The sequence below is a fragment of the Hippopotamus amphibius genome, chromosome 11 (assembly GCF_030028045.1).
Source record: "Hippopotamus amphibius kiboko isolate mHipAmp2 chromosome 11, mHipAmp2.hap2, whole genome shotgun sequence".
NCBI classification, from domain to species: Eukaryota; Metazoa; Chordata; class Mammalia; order Artiodactyla; family Hippopotamidae; genus Hippopotamus; species Hippopotamus amphibius.
The window spans coordinates 5,696,346-5,717,400 of NC_080196.1; the positions used below are offsets into that span (position 1 = coordinate 5,696,346).

The 21,055-nt window shown below is 42.5% G+C and overlaps 1 non-coding gene across 1 annotated transcript; it reads right to left on the reverse strand.

The window, feature by feature from the left end:
• Window positions 1–16,463: 16,463 nt before the first annotated feature.
• On the reverse strand, window positions 16,464–16,570 carry LOC130832177 (U6 spliceosomal RNA). Its single transcript, XR_009048249.1, has one exon. It is a non-coding gene; the product is annotated as a U6 spliceosomal RNA (small nuclear RNA).
• Between the last annotated feature and the right edge of the window lie 4,485 nt (window positions 16,571–21,055).

Genomic DNA, 21,055 nt, shown 5'->3' on the forward strand with positions numbered 1-21,055 from the left:
CTGCCCCAGTCCTCTAAGGCATCTTCCATCCTCGAGTTGGACTCCCTTTGTTATACAACAACTTCCCACTGACTATTTTACAGTTGGTAGTATATATATGTCTGTGCTACTCTCTCGCTTCGTCTCAGTTTCCCCTTCACCCCCCGCCCCCTCCCAAACCTCGAGTTCTCCAGTCCATTCTCTGTATCTGCATCCCTGTTCTTGTCACTGAGTTCATCAGTACCATTTTTAGATTCCGTATATGTGAGTTAGCATACAATATTTGTCCTCTTTCTGACTTACTTCACTCTGTATGACAGATTGTAGTTCTATCCACCTCATGACATATAGCTCCATCTCATCCCTTTTTATAGCTGAGTAATATTCCATTGTATATATATGCCACATCTTCTGTATCCATTCATTTGTTGATAGGCATTTTGGTTACTTCCATGTCCTGGCTATTGTAAATAGTGCTGCAATGAACATTATGGTACAAGTTTCTTTTGGGATTATGGTTTTCTTTGGGTATATGCCCAGGAGTGGGATGACTGGATCATATGCTAGTTCTATTTGTAGTTTTTTAAGGAACCTCCAAATTGTTTTCCATAGTGGCTGTACCAACTTACAGTCCCACCAACAGTGCAGGAGAGTTCCCTTTTCTCCACACCCTCTCCAACATTTGTGGTTTCCAGACTTTGTGATGATGGCCATTCTGATTGGTGTGAGGTGATACCTCATTGTGGCTTTGACTTGCATTTCTCTGGTGATTAGTGATGTTGAGCATCTTTTCATGTGTGTGTTGGCCATCTGTATGTCTTCTTTGGAGAAATGTCTATTTAGGTCTTCTGCCCATTTGTGGATTGGGTTATTTGCTTTTTTGGTATGAAGCTGCATGAGCTGCTTGTATATTTTGGAGGTTAATCCTTTGTCCGTTGTTTCACAGGCAATTATTTTTTCCCATTCTGAGGGTTGCCTTTTAGTCTTGTTTATGGTTTCTTTTGCTGTGCAAAAGCTTTTAAGTTTCATGAGGTCCCATTTGTTTATTCTTGATTTTATTTCCATGATTCTAGGAGGTGGGTCAAAAAGGATGTTGCTTTGATGGATGTCAAAGAGTGTTCTGCCTATGTTTTCCTCTAGGAGTTTTATAGTGTCTGGCCTTACATGTAGGTCTTTAATCCATTTGGAGTTTATTTTTGTGTATGGTGTTAGGAAGTGTTCTAATTTCATTCTTTTACATGTTGCTGTCCAGTTTTCCCAGCACCACTTATTGAAGAGGCTGTCTTTTTTCCATTGTATACTCGTGCCTCCTTTGTCAAAGATAAGGTGCCCATATGTGTTTGGGCTTACTTCTGAGTTCTCTATTCTATTCCATTGATCTTCCTTTCTATTTTTGTGCCAGTACCATACTGTCTTGATCACTATGGCCTTGTAGTATAGTTTGAAGTCAGGAAGCCTGATTCCACCCACTCCATTTTTCCTTCTCAAGATTGCTTTGGCTATTCGGGGTCTTTTGCGTTTCCATACAAATCGTAAGATTTCTTGCTCTAGTTCTGTGAAAAATGCCATTGGTAATTTGATCGGGATTGCATTGAATCTGTAAATTGCTTTGGGTAGTACAGTCATTTTCACGATGTTGATTCTTCCAATCCAGGAACATTGTATGTCCCTCCATCTGTTTGTGTCGTCTTTGATTTCTTTCATCAATGTCTTAAAGTTTTCTGCATACAGATCTTTTGCCTCCTTAGGCAGGTTTATTCCTAGGTATTTTATTCTTTTGGTTGCAATGGTGAATGGGAGAGTTTCCTTAATTTCTCTTTCTGCTCTTCCATTGTTAGTGTATAGGAATGCAAGGGATTTCTGTGCATTAATTTTGTATCCTGCTACTTTACTAAACTCATCAATGAGTGCTAGCAGTTTTCTGGTAGAGTCTTTAGGGTTTTCTATATATAATATCATGTCATCTGCAAAGAGTGACAATTTTACTTCTTCTTTTCCAATTTGGATTCCTTTGATTTCTTTTTCTTCTCTGATTGCTGTGGCTAAGACTTCCAAAACTATGTTGAATAACAGTGGTGAGAGTGGACACCCTTGTCTTGTTCCTGTTCTTAAAGGGAATTCTTCCAGTTTTTCTCCATTGAGAACGATGTTGGCTTTTGGTTTGTCATATATGGCTTTTATTATGTTGAGGTAATTTCCTTCTATGCCCATTTTCTGGAGAGCTTTTATCATAAATGGATGCTGAACTTTGTCAAAAGCTTTTTCTGCATCTATTGAAATGATCATATGGTTTTTATCCTTCAATTTGTTGATATGGTGTATCACTTTGATTGATTTTCGTATATTGAAGAATCCTTGCATCCCAGGGATAAACCCCACTTGATCATGGTGTATGATTTTTTTAATGTGCTGTTGGAGTATGTTAGCTAGTATTTTGTTGAGGATTTTTGCATCTATATTCATCAGTGATATTGGTCTGTAGTTTTCTTTTTTTGTGACATCTTTGCCTGGTTTTGGTATCAGGGTGATGGTAGCCTCGTAGAATGAGTTTGGGAGTGCTCCGCCTTCTGCAATATTTTGGAAGAGTTTGAGAAGGATAGGTGTTAACTCTTCTCAAAATGTTTGATAGAATTCGCCTGTGAATCCATCTGGTCCTGGGCTTTTGTGTGTTGGGAGATTTTTAATCACTGCCTCAATTTCCGTACTTGTAATTGGTCTGTTCATGGTTTCTATTTCTTCCTGGTTCAGTCTTGGAAGATTGTATTTTTCTAAGAATGTATCCATTTCTTCCAGGTTATCCAATTGATTGGCATATAGTTGCTTGTAGTAGTCTCTCATGATGTTTTGTATTTCTGAGGTGTCCGTTGTGACTTCTCCTTTTTCATTTCTAATTCTGTTGATTTGCATCTTCTCCCTTTTTTTCTTGATGAGTCTGGCTAATGGTTTATCAATTTTGTTAATCTTCTCAAAGAACCAGCTTTTAGTTTCATTTATTTTTCTTATGGTTTCTTTCCTTTCTTTTTCATTTATTTCTGCTCTGATCTTTATGATTTCTTTCCTTCTGCTCACTTTGGGGTTTCTTTGTTCTTCTTTCTCTAGTTGTTTGAGGTGTAAGGTTAGGTTGTTTATTCGATCATTTTCTTGTTTCTTAAGGTAGGACTGTATTGCTATAAACTTCCCTCTTAGAACTGCTTTTGCTGCATCCCATAGGTTTTGGGTTGTTGTGTTTTCGTTGTCATTTGTTTCTAGATATTTTTTGATTTCCTCTTTGATTTCTGTAGTGATTCCTTGGTTGTTTAGGAGTGAATTGTTTAGCCTCCATGTGTTTGTATTTTTTGCAGTTTTTTTCCTGTAATTGATATCTAGTCTCATGGCGTTGTGGTCTGAGAAGATGCTTGATATGATTTCAATTTTCTTGAATTTGCTGAGGTTTGATTTGTGACCCAAGATGTGATCTATCCTGGAAAATGTTCCGTGTGCACTTGAGAAGAAAGTGTAGTCTGTCATTTTTGGATGGAATGTCCTATAAATATCAATGAAGTCGAGATGGTCTAATGTGTCATTTAAAGCTTGTGTGTCTTTATTTATTTTCTGTTTGGATGATCTGTCCATTGATGTAAGTGGGGTGTTCAAGTCTCCCACTATTATTGTGTTCCTGTCGATGTCCCCTTTTATAGCTGTTAGCATTTGCCTTATGTATTGAGGTGCTCCTATATTGGGGGCATAGATATTTACCATTGTGATATGTTCTTCTTGGATGGATCCCTTGATCATTATGTAGTGCCGTTCCTTGTCTCTTGTAATAGTCTTTACTTTCAAGTCTAATTTGTCTGATATGAGTATTGCTACTCCAGCTTTCTTTTGACTTCCATTTGCATGGAATATCTTTTTCCATCCCTTCACTTTCAGTCTATATGTATCCCTTGGTCTGAAGTGGGTTTCTTGTAGGCAGCATATAGAAGGGTCTTGTTTTTGTATCCATTCAGCCAGTCTGTGTCTTTTGGTTGGAGCATTTAATCCATTTACATTTAAGGTGATTATTGACATGTGTGTTCCAATGACCATTTTCTGAATTGTTTTGGGTTTGTATTTGTAGGTGTTTTCCTTTTCTTGTGTTTCCTACTTAGAGAAGTTCCTTTAGCACTTGTTGTAAGGCTGGTTTGGTGGTGCTGAATTCTCTTAACTTTTGCTTGTCTGGAAAGCTTTTGATTTCTCCCTCAAATCTGAATGAGATTCTTGCTGGGTAGAGTATTCTTGGCTGTAGGTTTCTCTCTTTCAGGACTTTCAGTATATCCTGCCATTCCCTTCTGGCCTGCAGAGTTTCTGTAGAAAGGTCAGCTGTTATCCTGATGGGTTTTCCCTTATATGTTGTTTGTTGCTTTTCTCTTGCTGCTTTTCATATTTTTTCTTTGTGTTTAATTGTCGTTAGTTTGATTAATATGTGTCTTGGTGTATTTCTCCTTGGGTTTATTCTGTATGGGACTCTCTGTGCTTCTTGGACTTGGTGAATTATTTCCTTTCCCATGTTGGGGAAGTTTTCCACTAGAACCTCTTCAAATATTTTCTCAGACGCTTTCTTGTTTTCTTCTTCTTCTGGGATGCCTATAATTCGAATGTTGGTACGTTTAAGGTTATCACTGAGGTCTCTGAGGCTGTCTTCTAGTCTTTTTATTTTTTTTTTGCTTTTTCCTGCTCTGTGGCGTTTATTTCTCCCATTCTATCTTCCAACTCACTTATTCGTTCTTCTGCCTCAGTCATTCTGCTGGTTATAGCATCTAGAGTATTTTTAATTTCAGTTATTTTGTTATCCATTGCTGTTTGTTTTTCTGAGTTCTTATGAACTGTTTCTTGTACTTTCTCTATTTTGTTATCGAGATTTTGTATCATTTTTACTATCATTACTCTAAATTCTTTTTCAGGCATTTTTCCTATTTCCTCCTCTTTTATTTGGTCTTGTGGGTTTTTTTCCTGCTCCTTTGCCTGCATGGGGTTTCTTTGTTTCCTCATGGTTGTGCAAGCTTTTGGGGTTGCTTGTCCTGGTGATAGAGGTGTTTATAGAAGACTGTCCAAGCCTCAGACTAATGTCCAAGTATTGGATTAAACGAATATTAAGTCTAGGAAACACATACATGTATAAGACACACAATTACTGAATCCGTTAGGACATAAGGCTCTAGAAAGACCTCACAGAACCCAAGTGTGCTATCAGATATTCAAAGAGAAACCCAGCAGAAAATGACAACTGAAACAGAACAAATCAGAGACAAAAGCAAAAGCAAACAAACAACAAATAACACCCTACACATACAAACATCAATCCAGGGAGATTTTGTAAGCTAGGATCAAATATAGAAATGAGCTGGAGTACCACCAGAGAGAATGGAGATTCTCAGAATGTAATTAGACAACTGTACTAAGAACTAAGATAAAGACAACAGCCTAATATTAATACCAAGGCAGTGCATCATCTGGAGAATAGAGCAAGGAGTCTGAGCAGACCGATAGTGTTGCTTATAAGTATGTTAAGATAAAATACACTTAAAATGGCTGGAAGAAAGGGGAACAGAAGAGCGTAATGTGGTTGGAAATATGCAAATAAAAAGAAAGGAATAGAAGTGTATAAGAGATAGGGATGAAAGGAAAGTATGAGAGATATATTGTCCGTACTACCAAAAACTTAGCTAGATATAGAAGTATATAAAAAGGCAAAAAAAAAAAAAAAGAATAAAAAATAACCTTAAAAAATTATGTTATAAAACTTGTAGATCTCTTAGGGCTAAGATCGTATTTAATAAATTAAAAAAAAAAAAAAAAGAGAGAGAGAGAGAGAGAAAGAAAAGAAAAAAAAAAAAATCCAGAACTGATCCCAGAATGGACCAGTTCAATAGGTATTGATACTACTATTTCTGTTTCCTTAGCATCTCAGCTGTAAATGTCCTTCTCCTTGCCTTGGGTTTTTTTTTTGCGTTATTCTGTGACCAGCAGAGGTTCCTTTATTGTTCGTCTTTAAGCCTCGGTGTGTGGGGAGGGAGAGGGTACAATAGTGGCTCCTTCTCCTGGGAGTGAGTGAGCAGTGGAGCACTGTTGTTTCAGTCAGGCTTGGAGGTGCCTGTTGCAAAGGGCGCTGGTGGCTCAGGCGTACACAGAAAGTCTTAGAGTTGGGCCTCTCTCGGGGTTTTTTCTTTTTGATGCTGGTTTTTTTTTTTCTCTCGGCAGCCTCCCTGCTGCTGGCGTTGCAAGGAGTTTTAATCTAGCCCCGCCCGAGTGCCTGAGGGTGCTTGTTATCCCTGAGCGCCTTAGGTGGCCCGCAGGGCGTCTCTCCACTGCCTGTTGCAGAGGCGCGGAAAGAGAGGGAGAGGCTATGCGCGCGGCTCCTCCCCCCCGCCCGGGAGCCTGCAGCCTCCAGCCGCCATCATGGCCGGGCAGCTCTCAGGGACGGGCACTCCTCTCCGTGGACCTCCTCCCTCCTGTTCTCTCGGTCCGTCACCCTACCGGCAACAATGTTTCTCACCCTGAACCAGCTCTCCGGTTCCCACGCTCCCGCTCCTGGACCCTCCGTTCAGCCGCGGATCGATGTCTCGGTCCGGGAATGCTGAGCTGCGCTGCGGACCCTCCGTATGTTTCTCACTCCCTCCCGTCTGCCACAGCTCCGCCGCTTCCCCCTCTCTGAGCCCTCGTAGATGCCTCCCTACCGGCTATGTCGGGCTCCCCACAGCCCTTTCTGGTGTCTGAGGCCGTCTGCTGGTGTTCAGCTGGTTCTCTGTGGGAATGACTGCGTCCTTCCGTGCATTCCCAATGCATCTGTGGAGAGGGATGCACTCCGCATCTCTCTACTTCGCCGCCATCTTTTCTCTTCCCCAAATTCAAGGTAGTTTTGGCAGCACTTAGGACAACTTAGGGTAATGAGATTTAGCAAATAAAAAAGACCAGTATTTTATCTGGAAATTCTACCTTTATTCCGATAGTAATGTTAGCATTTCCATCCAAATATATCTTGCTTTCTTTTTATTTAAATTAATTAATTTATTTATTGGCTGTATTGCGTCTTCGCTGTTTCATGCGGGCTTTCTCTAGTTGCGGCGAGCTGGGGCTACTCTTCCTTGTGGTGCGTGGGCTTCTCATTGCAATGGCTTCTCTCGTTGCAGAGCACAGGTTCTAGGCACACGGGCTTCAATAGTTGTGGCACATGGGCTCAGTAGTTGTGGCGCACGGGCTTAGTTGCTCCGCAGCATGTGGGATCTTCCTGGACCAGGGCTTGAACCCATGTGCCCTGCATTGACAGGCGGATTCTTAACCACTGTGCCACCAGGGAAGTCCTCTTGCTTTCTTTTTAAAAAGTTTTATTGAGATAGGACTCACATATTGTCTAATTCACCCACTTAAAGTACACAATTTCAGGCTTCTATTATGTTTAAGGGATTGTGCATCCATCACCACATTTGATTTTAGAGCACTTACATCAGCCCAAGAAAGCGCTCCCCACCCATGAGCCGTCACCTCCCCAACCCCCTCCCTCCTCCTTGGTCCTCAGTTACCACTAATCTACTTTGTGTCCCTGAGGGGCGCCCTATTCTGGACATATCATATAAGTGGAATGATACAACATTTGTCCTTTCATGTCTGACTTCTTTCACTTTGCATAATGTTTTCAAGATTCATCCATGTTGCAGCATATATCAGAATTTAATTCCTTTTTAAGGCTGAATAATATTCCATTGTATGTACATACCCTATTGTGTTTATCCATTCGTTCACAAACGGACACCTGAGCTGTTTCTGCCTCCCGGCTTCTGTGAATCACGCTGCTGTGAACACAGGTGTGCAAGTACCTGTTCTAGTCTCGGCTTTCGATGCTCTTGGGTAGAAACCTGGAACTGGTACGTGTTGTTGGACATGTGGCAACTCCATGTTGAATGATGTGAGGAGCTGCCATGCTTACTTTATTTTCTGGGCCTGCTGAGTGGCTTGCGGGATCTTAGTTCCCCAACCAGGGATCAAACCTGCACCCCCGGCATTGGAAACATGGAGTCTTAACCATTGGACCTCTTGTGAAGTCCCTGCCGTGCTTACTTTTAAACATGTTTTTACCTATGATTTTAATGGTGAAAAAAATATGAGTGAAACACTCTCCAATCTCCGTTCACCCCTCTTGCTTTTCTAATTGGGCAATGGTCACACGATGCTGTGAAAATCATCCTTACTGTCTGCCCTCCCCCTGCTAACGGAAAGGACGATAAAATGTCGAATTTACGTAGAAAAAAAAGCGAAACAGGAAGGGAAATGCCTTGCTAAATTCCAGTACAAATGGATGATGTATTCTCGAGGAATACTGAAAATCCTTCAGGTCCAGGAATATTTAAGAATCCTCGAGGCCTGCCTTGCTCCTTGATACCAAGGCACAGCGAAATTATTTTTTTAGAGTTTTGAAAGGAGACCCCCCAGAATCCATCATGGAAATCTCCCCATGAAGTCTTTCCTTGTCTTGTTCCTTGAATCATTTATTTAAGCGGCAATAATAAAAGGTGTCAGCAATTCAGCTGTGAGCTCTGGAAGATTTCTGTGCTCATTGACCTTTAAGCGTTTGCGTCTTGACAGGTGAGCTATTGGTAATGTTTCCTGTGAGATATGGGCCGGCCAAGGGGTCAGGCATGCTAATGATAAAATTACCATTTACCTTTTACCTCGGCAGGCCCAGTGCCTGACATTATAAATGTAGGTAACCTTTCACCTGAAGCTCTCTTTCTTTTGCTCTGCTAGTGTGGGAACGCACATGCTCATGGTGGCAGAAGACTTATGGGGGGAAAAGGACTGAATTTAGTGCATTTTTCCCCCCGTGGGGTTCTTTCTGGGGATGCCTTTTCTCTCTCACTCAATCTGCATAGAACATTATCCATTCTTGGGGGGGGCGGTGAGCTTGGGGAGGGGGAGGGAGCTTCCTTTGTCATCTTGGACTCTTGACATTTTTGAAGCATGGCAGCGGCTCGCGTTCTTTCTCTAAAGCTGCAGGTATTAATGAGGTTTTATTGGTGGCCCGCTTTCATCCGGAACAGCAGCCCCCTTCCTGCTGATTCCAATAGAACCACATTTCACTGCTACTGGATGCCTGATACGGTTTAGTAATTAGGTACTTGGTGGCAATTTACAGAGACGCGTGCTTGTAGTTGGTGTGAAAGAAAAATAAAACACAGAAGGACACTGGTAATAGAAGCGGCTGACAGCAGTTCGGCCGAGTCATGGAAAGTTAATGAAAAGTGATGCTAATGCCAGCTTCCCAGGCTGGCAATTCGATGCTGTAGAAGCTGTATTTTCACATATTTATTGGTTAGTCTTGAAGGTGTCGAGGGATGATCTAAGTCCCCATAGAGAATGTTTAGCTAAATAGCCCGAGACTTGGGACAGGGCTGAGATTAAAATCAGAATGCGTATGTTATCAGGGAGTAAGAGTCATTATTTTTTTGGTATTTTTTTAATTAATTAATTATTTATTTATTTGTTTTAAAAAATCAATTTATTTGTTTATTGGCTACGTTGGGCCTTTGTTGCTGCACGTGGCCTTCTCTAGTTGCAGTGAGCAGGGGCTACTCTTCATTGCGGTGCACAGGCTTCTCATTGCGGTGGCTTCTATGTTTTGGAGCAAGGGCTCTAGGCACTTGGGCTTCAGTAGTTGTGGCAGGTGGGCTCAGTACTTGTGGCTCACGGGCTTAGTTGCTCCAAGTCCTGTGGGATCTTCCCGGACCAGGAAGAGAACCCGTGTCCCCTGCATTGGCAGGTGGATTCTTAACCACTGCGCCACCAGGGAAGCCCCTGTATCATTTTTTAAAATTGACTTTTATTGAAGTATAGTTGATTTACAATGTTGTGTTAGTTTCATGTGTATAGCAAAGTGAATCAGTTATACAGATACATATATTCACGTTTTTTTAGATTCTTTTCCCATATAGGTCATTAGAGAGTACTGAGTAGAGTTCCCTGTGCTATACAGTAGGTCCTTATTAGTTATCTATTATATTTTATATATAGGAGTGTGTATGTGTCAATCCCATTCTCCCAATTTACCCCTCCTTCCCCCTTCCCCCTTGGTAACCATAAGTTTGTTTTCTACATCTGTGACTCTATTTCTATTTTGTAAATAAGTTTTTTTAGATTCCACGCATAAGCAATATCTTATGATTTTGTCTTTCTCTGTCTGACTTACTTCACGTAGTATGACCATCCCTTGATCCACCCTCATTGTTGCAAATGGCATTATTTCATTCTTTTTTATGGCTGAGTAGTATTCCGTTGTCTATATGTTCAAGATTCACTATTGAACGTTTACTTTCTGGTGTGTTGAGAGTTGGAGGGCATAAAAAGGAGAGAAGCGACAGAAAGAAAAAAAGGAAGAGAGAGAGGGAGAGAGAGAGAGAGAGAGATTGAAAAGAAGATAGGAGAAGAGGGAGGAGGGAGGAAAGGAAAGAAGAAATGAAGGAAAGCCTTACTGGCCAGATTTCATTTGAAACCTGTCCAGAGCAGGAAACTCAGGTCATTGCACCCTAAGGAGAGAATGTGCTTCCCTGGCCCTGTGAGGAGCCCAGGAGGATGCGTGGGGCTCTCCTGCATCCTAATCCCAGTTTCCACCTTGGGTGAGATGGATGGGTAACAAGAAGTCAGGATCCCTGACCTCTGCAAAGGTGTCCATCACTTAGGTCCTTTCTCTAACATTGCACATATGACTACAATGGCATTATCCTGGTGGTTATGGGAGTTCTTTGTAAATAAATAATGATAAATACAAACCCAAGAATGCCTGGTTGCTTAATGTGTTCATTTAGCTCAAAAACTGGTGCCTTGGAATTGCCATATGGAGTAAATCTTCAGCCACAAAAACCTCATTATGGATAGGTTCCGGGAAGGAAATACATACTTTTTGGGACCATTTGTAGCATATTCAAATGAAAGCTGGTGCTAATGAAATTATTCTCATGTAATTAGATCTATTAAGTAATGTCCCAGGTTGTTTCCATGACATGGTTGGACTGCTAATTTTCATTCTTGCCAGGCACAGAGAGAATTCTCACTGAAGATCTATGCCACAAATAGCCTCAGAAGCTCACTGATTTGGGAATCCTTGCTGGGCAGAAGGAAGAGCCATGGCATCTTCTTTAAGAAAATTTAGTCTTCCCTTTCTTCCTCGCTGAGCTGGTGACCCCGACTGAGCGCCCAGGAAATCTTTTCTTGCAACTCTGAGCTCAAATCCAACGTGTTGACAAGGTCCCGGCAGGGGCCTCATTGAGGCTGAGTGAATTGTCAGTCTTTTCCCCGGCGTATCAGGTTGCATCCCCTCATCTTGCTTTATTTTTTGAGTCAGCTGCTACTCAAGAGACCAAAAGCCCAACTGGCATCCCATTTGCACTAGATAAAGGGCTCCCCCGTGCCTTCCATCCTCCAGTTTTCCTCATCTTTCCCTGAGTCTGGAGTGACATGGAGCGAGACAGGGGCTGTGTCAGATATTACTCAAGGTCGGACCTCCCAGCCACAGGGGAGTGGGATTGAACACGTGGAAGGTAGAGGCAGGGGGAGTCAAGGATAATTGACATTTGTGGGGAGTTCCTTTTCCCCCTTTATACCTTTGAAGCTTGCTTCCAAATTATTTTATTCATTTTATTTAGAAAGGAGGTTTCATCTTCAAAAGAATTGAAGCCAAGACTTTCTCCTTGATGAGAATTCTATGTAAGGGTGTGGGAGAACAGAGGAGTCCGGAGAACATCTTCTCTTCTTTCTTCCACAGCTGCTGCTCTGTCAGCTCTGTGATTTCCTGGACCCGCGTGTGTTGGACACAGCTGTGTTTATATACATCTTTCCCCTGCTGAGGAGGCAGGGGAGTCGAACCATACGGCCTCAGTAAAGAAGAGGGGTTTTCTTAGTCTAAGGGAATGCTGTCTGGTAGAACAAGGTAGATTTCCAAACACTTGGAGGTGATGATGTCTATTCCAGAGAATTTTATATTCCAGAGAGACATGGAGAGAGATTTCTTGTCTCAGTTTTGTTCTTTTAAGGAGCATTCAACATAGAAGCTCCGAAGGGTTAGATCCCTGCAATGTTTAACTTCGGCCACCCACGAGACTATTTGGTGTCCTCCTAGCCATAGGACTTTCACACTGAAAAGGATAAACAAATCCGAACAAAATTCCTGATTCTCATCAACCAGCCAAGCCTGACCCTTCCATTCCAAAGGGTAATGTGTTTTGTAGATTGAGTAGGAAACTAAATAGGCAACCCTCTTTGGGGATGTAGATATCTCTGCTTCAGAAAATGTTTATTGATTCTGTAGGTTTCTCAGAACAACATTAATCATGCAAAAAGGCAAAGACATGAGACTCGGAATCCTGGTGGCAGGAGGCAGGGGAGCTGATTTTCTTTTTACAGTAAGATTTATGTCAACACATTTCTGAAAATTAATCAATAGTCAAATAACTCGAGTGACAGATTGATCATTCTGGTAGAGACCAAAGTCTATAAGATGCTGTACAATTATACCCGAAACAACACATAAGACGTTTTACTTGACATTACTCAGAGTTATAGCAATCCTATCACAATTCATCTTCTTCCATCAGCCTCTGGATATAGGAAGATAGAAGTTACAGGAAAATGAAATTTAACCATTGTATTAGAAATATAAGCTCGAAGAGTGCTTACCCCTCTTTCATCTCTAGTTTGATAACAAAAAAGTTATAAATTCCATATCAGTTTCAAACAGACTGTATAAAGTACTATGCTTGCAATGTCTTGATAATAAAGTACTTTTTTTTACATTGTTTCAATTAGAACCTGGTTTTCTTTTAGCTGTTTTTCTTTGAAAAAAAATTTTTAAATAAAGTTTTAGTCTTGTGGTTTTCCTTTTGTAAAATGGGCTATTTTTCTATATGCTTCTCAATAGTGGTTTTTTTTGTTTTCTTTTTTGAGTTCTTGGCAAGTTGAATGTTGCTATAAGCTCATGAGCCTTTAATAAAAGAGGTTGTGGGTAAACAGATAGGTCAGGGTTCAAATTCCTGTCTTTGCCTTTTACTGGCTGCCTGACCTGGGCAGGCTTCCTGGTCTCTTGAAATCTCTATTCAAGTGTGAAAGAGAAACATAGAAGAGTCTGTGAGAATGACTGTGAGGAGAAAGTGAGTTGCAAGCTTGGCATGTCGTCTGGGCTAGTGTCACCACATAACGTTGCTGTGTTCAGTATCACTGCTATTATTACCCCTCTGGAGAAGCTCTCTGTGACTCAACATGTTTCATCTGTACATCTTTATCACAGAAAAATGATGTCTTCCTAAAACAAGTGAAGTTCAAAATGATCACAAGACATCGGAAAATTCTGGACGACCTTGAATTCTCAAAGAAGAGTGATATGAGGGATTTTTGATTAGAGCATATGCTAATTCTCAACAATTATTTATGTTCTCTAAAATGACCCTTGGTCTACTAGGATTTTAGTCAAACACCGACAAGGCTGAATAATTTTAAGTTTCCTCTATTGTGTGTGTCGTCAGGCAAATCAACAATGGAGAGAGTCAGCTCTTGGGGGAGCCCAACCTAAGACATTTGCTCGCAGCCCAATTGTGACCCACAGACACCGTTATGTTGGAAACTGTATGTGCACAGAGTGTGCTTATTCGTTGTCTTTGTGAGCATAAAGACGGTTAGTCTTGGGTTTTGTCTTAAATGACGAGTGATGGTTACCATGAAGGCCACTGAAACAATCCTGTAAGGCAGTGCTGGTCTCCCCTTCTCTCTGCTCTGATCCCCCCACTTTCTACCTGTCCTTTCCGGTGTCTCCTTCCCTCCGAGGCACTCCCACGGCACCTTCCTCCCTCTGTCGCAAAGGATGCTATTTCCCAGGAAAATGTTATTGGCCCACGTTTCCTCTCTTGGTTAAGTTCAAAACATGTGTATTGAAAGCATGCTAGGTGCTGAGCATGTTAGTTGGCTGCAGGGAATCCTAGATAAGTCATATTCACCCATGCCTTGGAGGTGGGGAAGTCTAGTTCCCAAACCTGTTTGCTCACTGGAATTACATACCGGGGTCTAGTTTCTTAGACCACATCCTGGGAGAGAAAATAGGTGTGGTGTAAAGCGTACAAGCAATCATTTATGAAAACTTACCAAGCTGTTCTGAGGTGCTGCCAGTCTATTAGTTCCACAGATCTAAAGAATGCTTTCCCCAAAGAAATCTGTGTCCTGTGAGAAATGTCCAGACATAATGACAGGCCAGTGGAGGAGGTAATTTGGCACTCTAAGTAGCCTTCCTAGTACCCCTAAAATCAAAATATGTAAGGCCACTCTTATCATTTGCTATACAAGAATTCTCTTTCAGATAGGATGGATAAACAACCAGGTCCTACTGTAGAGCACAGGGAACTGTATTCAATACTCTGTGATAAACCATAGTGGAAAAGAATATACATATATAACATATATATGTGTGTGTGTGTATAACTGAGTCACTTTGCTGTACAGCAGACATTAACACGATATTATAATTCAACTGTGGTTTAGTGCAATTAAAAAATTCTCTTTAATGTGCTCGATGCTGATGATAAAGGACCATGATGCTGAACAAAGATGAGAGCTTAACTGTAGGTAAGAATCCAATTACTTTGTGGTGTTCGTTGAACCAGACATGACTCATTTCAATGACTAATTCAGGGGACACTGAAGCTACTGCCCAGAGAAGAAGAATGGGGTGCCCATTCTCCCAGGGCTCAGGCAATAGACAAACTGAAAACGCAGAAGCAAAACACGTAACTCACTAAGGTGTCATCGTGGGCAGGTGTGTTTCAAATAAGCCTTTGGGGTTCAAGGTTCAGGGCTGCACCACCTTCTCTGACTCCTCAAAGCCTGGCTTCATTGGCTGTTAGTAAAACTGTCCAGAAAATGCAAGTTGGGGGCATTACCCTTGGATAGCAAAGGCCCTCAACAGAAGGGAAACTCAGCTGGGGCAACAGGAAGCCTGGAATACCGATGAGCTTACAGATTTACAGATGGAAATCTCTCTCCAGCTCACTTTAGAATCCACAACGGAAGTGCCCAAGTGAGGGAGAAAGATGCAAAGCCTCAACCAGCCACAGAGAGTGATCTGAAAGAAGAAGAAAATCCTCAGGACTCCACTCCCTACCCTTTAAGTACCAAGCTGCTTAAAATATCATTCCGTTTATTGTAATTTGATGTGTGAGATTCCGGCGGCATTTACAATTCAGATCCCGTTCCTAAGGGATTCTCATTTAGGGCCTGTTCCTCTGATTTATTCCGCGTCTTTCTTCACTTATGGGCGCTTGAGATCGTTAGGTAAAATGCACATATATGCTCAGAGATAAATGTTTAGAATCATTACCTCCATGAATCATTTACCAGCGCTGACATGTTCTAATGTCCCTGGTGTTTCAGCAGCACCCCCCCTTCCTTGTCCACCGTGTTCCCTGCCCTCTCCCCTCCGTTCCCCACATCTCAAAATTTCAAAGTATCGCCCCCATCAATCATGAGAATTTAGCTGGCAGCGGGGAAGTGGGGGGAGGAGGGGTTGGCGAGGCAGCGGAATCGTCATCCAAACACCTCGTTCAAAACAACAAGAAGAGAATGGCCTCTTTGTGCGGAGGGAGAAGGCAGGAGGGAAGGGAGGGCAGGGGCCTCGCTGAGCTATCAGACTCAAGCTGTTTTCAAGAGGCCTATGGGGTGTAGTGGCAGCTCACGCAGCGGCGGCTACCTTCCCTGCTAAGGAAAGAAAGGGCTCCGTTCTGGCTGGACCTCTGCACACCTGACTCAGGGGCTGCCTCCGGAGCCTCTGGGGAAGCAGGAGCCTCCAGCCAAGGGGATGTATGACTGAGGAACACTCACTCTGGTCCTCACAGGCTGCGTTTCTCTCGTGGCTGGATCAAGGGAGGGTGTTATTCTCACAGCTAATTACGTGCTTTATTTTTAGTTCTGCCAACTGATTTAGAGTATGACCTTGGGTAACACCCTTGACCTCTCTGGGTTTCTTTTCACCCCTCCGCTTAGTTTCTCCTCATCTGGCTGGGACACGATTTGCTTCTTTCTTTCTTTCCATATTTATTTAGTTGTTTCTGTTGTTTACTGGACGTGACCATTTGAGAAATAAATTGTAACAGAGACAAAAGGTATTATCACAAATGAAACAGAATCCTTGTTCGTATGTCGCCATATTTCTTCCCATTGTTTAACACTTTAAAAGTGTAGTTGCATTAGTAGTGAATATTCAATTTTCTAGCTTGTTTTTGTGCATTTTCCTGTGTTGCTAAATTATCTTCATAACCATGATAGTTACATGCTTTGTAATATCAAGACATATTCAATATTTCTTCATCTCTTCTATTTATTCTACCTAGAAAAAATACTGGAAATGTGATATCATTTTCCACTGAAAAATTTTACCAGGATTTACTCCCAAGAGTGCTCTTTGAAATATGTCGTGGTCTCTTTTTTTTTTTTTAATTTTTTTTAAAAATATGGAACGCTTCACGAATTTGCGTGTCATCCTTGCGCAGGGGCCATGCTAATCTTCTCTGTATCGTTCCAATTTTAGTATATGTGCTGCCGAAGCGAGCACGTGGTCTCTTTTTTTATGATAGGAAACTAGCCCAGTGTCTTGGAGATAATGTATCCAGACAAAGACAAAGCCAAAAAAACTGGTTGATAACTTTTTACTGTGCCCATGCACTCTAAGTGAAACGATTGATTCTTCCAGCTTTTGGATTAATATATCCCAACGAGCATTCCTTGAGCTTTGCTCCTAGGACTGCCAAGAAATTCTTCTTTTGGATGTCAACTCCCCTCAAAACCTACAGGAAATCCCACTGGGACACAGAGACTGGGACCTCGAATCTGTGTAGAGCTGCCTCTTACAAGGAACTCCAGGTGTCTGACTCTGCAGGGAGAAAACTTGCAAAGACCTACAACTGGGATACCGGCTTTTTCTGTCCTCAGGTTACCTGGGGAGACAGAGTCCCAGGGTTGCTCGACGACTCTCTGGACCACAGGGTAAGCCAGTGAGGCAAAGCATCTGTACCACGGAGCGCCTCTCTTGGCTGGCTTCCCTGTGAAAGGCCAACCACCCAGAGGGCTGGCTTTTCATTCCTGGGATGCTGTCACACTGCAGTCCGGAAACATTCACAAGGGGCGGGGGCAGGGAGAAAAAAGCAAAATCTTTATTTTCATGATGAAAAATCCAAACAACAACTTCAGAAAGTGATTATTTTTGAATAGTATGGACCTCTGTCTTTGGGAAAGCATTGTTTCCAAGGGGATTCATCACAGCCCTTCAACCTCTATCACCCTTCCCCCTCCCCCTTTCCACACCACTCCCAGCTGCTGCTCCTTCTCCACACTTTTATCCAAACCGGATAATCAGGAGTCACCTTAGCTTTGCCTTTTAGTTCCCACATTCAACATTCGCACGATCTTATCAGTTCTGCCCTTTATAGCTTTCATATCCATCTCCTGCTTCACTCCCCTACTCACGCTGTCCTCTGTTCACGGTCTCATCACTGGTTGATCAGAGTTCTGGGTCACCACAGCAGCCGCGTTAGTCCCATGTCCTTCTGTCCTTCTCTTTGCCCCTCATCCTGCCCCATCTCACAACCACTCAGTTGATTCTGTTCATTTATGCCAGGCTCAGCTTTCTCTTGGGCCCACTTGTCCGGGTCACTCATCCGCTCACAAACCATGTTGCTTCTACAGTGATGGCCAGGGTGCTTGGCATGACACACACGGTACGTTATCATCTGTCACCCACTTCCCTTCTCAGCTCGATCCTTACTCCTCACTCTACTGAATCAGAATATCAATTGGTAAACACCAGGAAAATATATTTTCACAAAGCTCACCTGGCAATTCTGATACATCTGAAGCTGTCCTTTGGAAACAACTATTCCAGAAGCTCAACAAGATGCCATTTATGCCTCTGTTTTTCTGTAATCAAGTCTCAGGAAAAGATGCAACAGAAAGTATTTCAGCTACTGAGCCTCCTTGGTTTAGGTCCAAGATGGAATACTGTTAATGGCTAATTTTGCATAAAAAGTTTTGTTTAGAGTTAAACTGCAGGATATTAAGGTTGCTCATCCCCCCAAAGTTGTATGTTGTGAGCCTGTCTGTGCACTAAACCAGTGACACTACTCCACTGTCTTATTTCTAAAGCTGCGTACCTCCTTATGCCTATGTCGAGTCCTAATTTAAGAAGAGGGGAACGTGGAAATAATAGGGTGAGAAATAAGAACAAAAGACTTCGCCACAAGATTGTGTGACAAAGTAGCAAAAATGCGAAGTGGGCACCCAAGATGTCAGGAGATGATTATCATTTACCCTTTCATATAATTTTATTTGGCCATATCAAACATGAAACTTTTAAAACATGTTTTAATAACACGGAAAATGCTTCTTATTGCATAATATGGAAAATGCAATACTATGGAAAATGTTAAAGAAAATTTCAGGATTTCAAGATTGCTTTTGTAATATAATCTTGATTGTGTAAAATATGGGTGGAAAAAGAAACCTCAGAATATTGGTTCTCTCAGGTGTTGAGTTTATCCATAGTTTAAATCCTATTTTTATTTGTGCTGCTGATCCTTCCCAAATTTCTGAGGTGACAGATATTACTTTTGGGACTGGAGAAATAAAAGCTTACTTTCATGATTGTCAGTCCTTGTTAGGACTGGAACAGAAAGAGGCCTGAAGGTGATACAGAAGTTGGCAAAGGTGTAAGAGGTTGGGGGGGGTGGTGGAGGGGGAGAGGGAGACAGAGAGAGCACACGAGAGTGAAGAGAGAGAGAGAGAGAAAGAGAGAGAGAAGAAAAAGGGAAAGTAGGATGTGAGGGGCAAAGAGTAAGGGAAAAAGTCAAGTGCACATTTTGTTTTAAAGCCCGAGGAAGTACTCATGATTTGGACTCCATCTTCCAAATGGGACCTCTGGTTTCTAAGGAGCCTAATACTCTGATCAGAAGACAGCTATGAAAAGACAGCTTTTGTACAATTTACTGGTGTTCTTTACAATGGCACGTGGACACAACAGCTTCTTTTTTTTTTTTAATAAATTTATTTATTTATTTATTGGCTGCATTGGGTCTTTGTTGCTGCACATGGGCTTTCTCTAGTTGCGGTGAGCAGGCTACTCTTCGTTGCGGTGTTCGGGCTTCTCATTGCAGTAGCTTCTCTTGTTGTGGAGCACGGGCTCTAGGTGCTTGGGCTTCAGTAGTTGCGGCACATGGGCTCAATAGTTGTGGCTCACTGGCTCTAGAGCGCAGGCTCAGTAGTTGTGGTGCACGGGCTTAGTTGCTCCGAGGCATGTGGGATCTTCTTGGAGCAGGGATCAAACCCGTGTCCCCTGCACTGGCAGGCGGATTCTTAACCACTGTGCCACCAGGGAAGTCCCAACAGCTTCTTTTTCACCATCAATGTTGAAAACAGCAGTGAGCTCCTGGCTGTTACTTTTAAGTCATTTGCATGTTGATAAACAAGTCACCCGTTGGCAAAGCTCTGGTGTTTTAGGAAGATGTTTCCTTACGTCCTTTCTGCCGCTTTCTATTGTTCAGATTCTTTCAAGTCAATCATAAAGGTCATGCAGCTCCAACCCTGCCCACCAGTATGTTCCCAGGTCCCCAGGGCGAGTCCAGGACCGGCTGTGGCTGCAACAACCCTGACCTGGAGAGAACTCCAGACCCTGTGAGATTGGCAGGTGGATCAGGCCATGAATATGCAGAAGGCAGGGTGGAGGCATAATGACTGAATTACAATTTTAAAATGGAATGCATTGGATAGTTATTATCAGTGTAATTGTTCATAAATGTGCCTAATTATTCATAATTATTCAGAAGAATATTACTTCCCCGATTGCCATAAGTGATCTCGGAGGGCAATTACAGTGTGATTCTGGTCACAGGACTCAGGGATTATTTCCCCTTCCGTCTTGGTGCATCCGAGCTTGGTCTCTGGCCTGACAGCACAGGGAGCTCTTTGTGTCATCTGGCCCTTTAAATACACACAACAAACCTGTTGCTTTAAACCCAGCTGGTTTCCAAGCCCCCCAACATCTTTCTTTCCCACTTCCAGTCCCAAGCTCCTCTTGTTTGGGTTCAGGCTGTTCCTTCGAGGGCCTTCTTTGCTGCTGTTTAATTAGGGCTCTCTTGTTGTCACTCCTGCATTTGATATCTTAATACCACTGGAGGGCACATGGAGTGAAATAGGGCAAGAAGGGAGGGACCCCCGAGTGGATACAGATGATGTGGAGAAGCTGGAAGCCTGGACCACTTGGCCATCCTTCAGAGGATGAGCTGTTAAGTCAGGGCTCTTAGGTTTCTTGTAAATCTAGAGACCCTCTCAGGTAGGGGAAGGCTCATCTACGATGGGCTGTAGCTCACTGCCTCCCCAGACACATGGTACTTCTGGGGATCATTTAAAAATCGGGTAGCCTAGGAGAACATTTCCAGATTTTCTGGAGTGATTTGTTGACCTCGATGAGGGAAAGCGTCAACGTGGGCTCAGTCTTTCTAACTTGCTATTTGTGCCGATGTTTTCATGAACACACAGACTTCAGAGATGGAGGCACGGCTCAATTTCTACGTTTTTTTTTTTTCTTCTCCCTGGAAAACATTACAGCAATTACCATATTGTGGGGCAGCATGATCAAGTGCAAATTAGCATATAGATTAGTTCTGGGGGGCAGGGAGAAGGAGAGGAGGGTTAAGATCTTGAAAATCATGTAGAGTTACGCTGCACAAAGAGTAGCCTGCAGAAATCTTCCAGGTCCTGGTTTACCTAATCCTGTGTACATGTTAGCACATCTGATGGGGGTCAGCTGACGATTTCTAAGGGAACCAAGAAAATTCAGTTCTTAAAAAAAATTAATTAATTAATTAATTAAGTGGCTGAGTTGGGTCTTCGTTGCTGCACGCAGGCTTTCTCTAGCTGCAGCGAGCAGGGGCTACTCTTCATTGTGGTGTGGGGGCTTCTCATTGTGGTGGCTTCTCTTTTTGCGGGGCACAGGCTCTAGGCATGCGGGCTTCAGTAGTTGCGGCACGTGGGCTCAATAGTTGTGGCT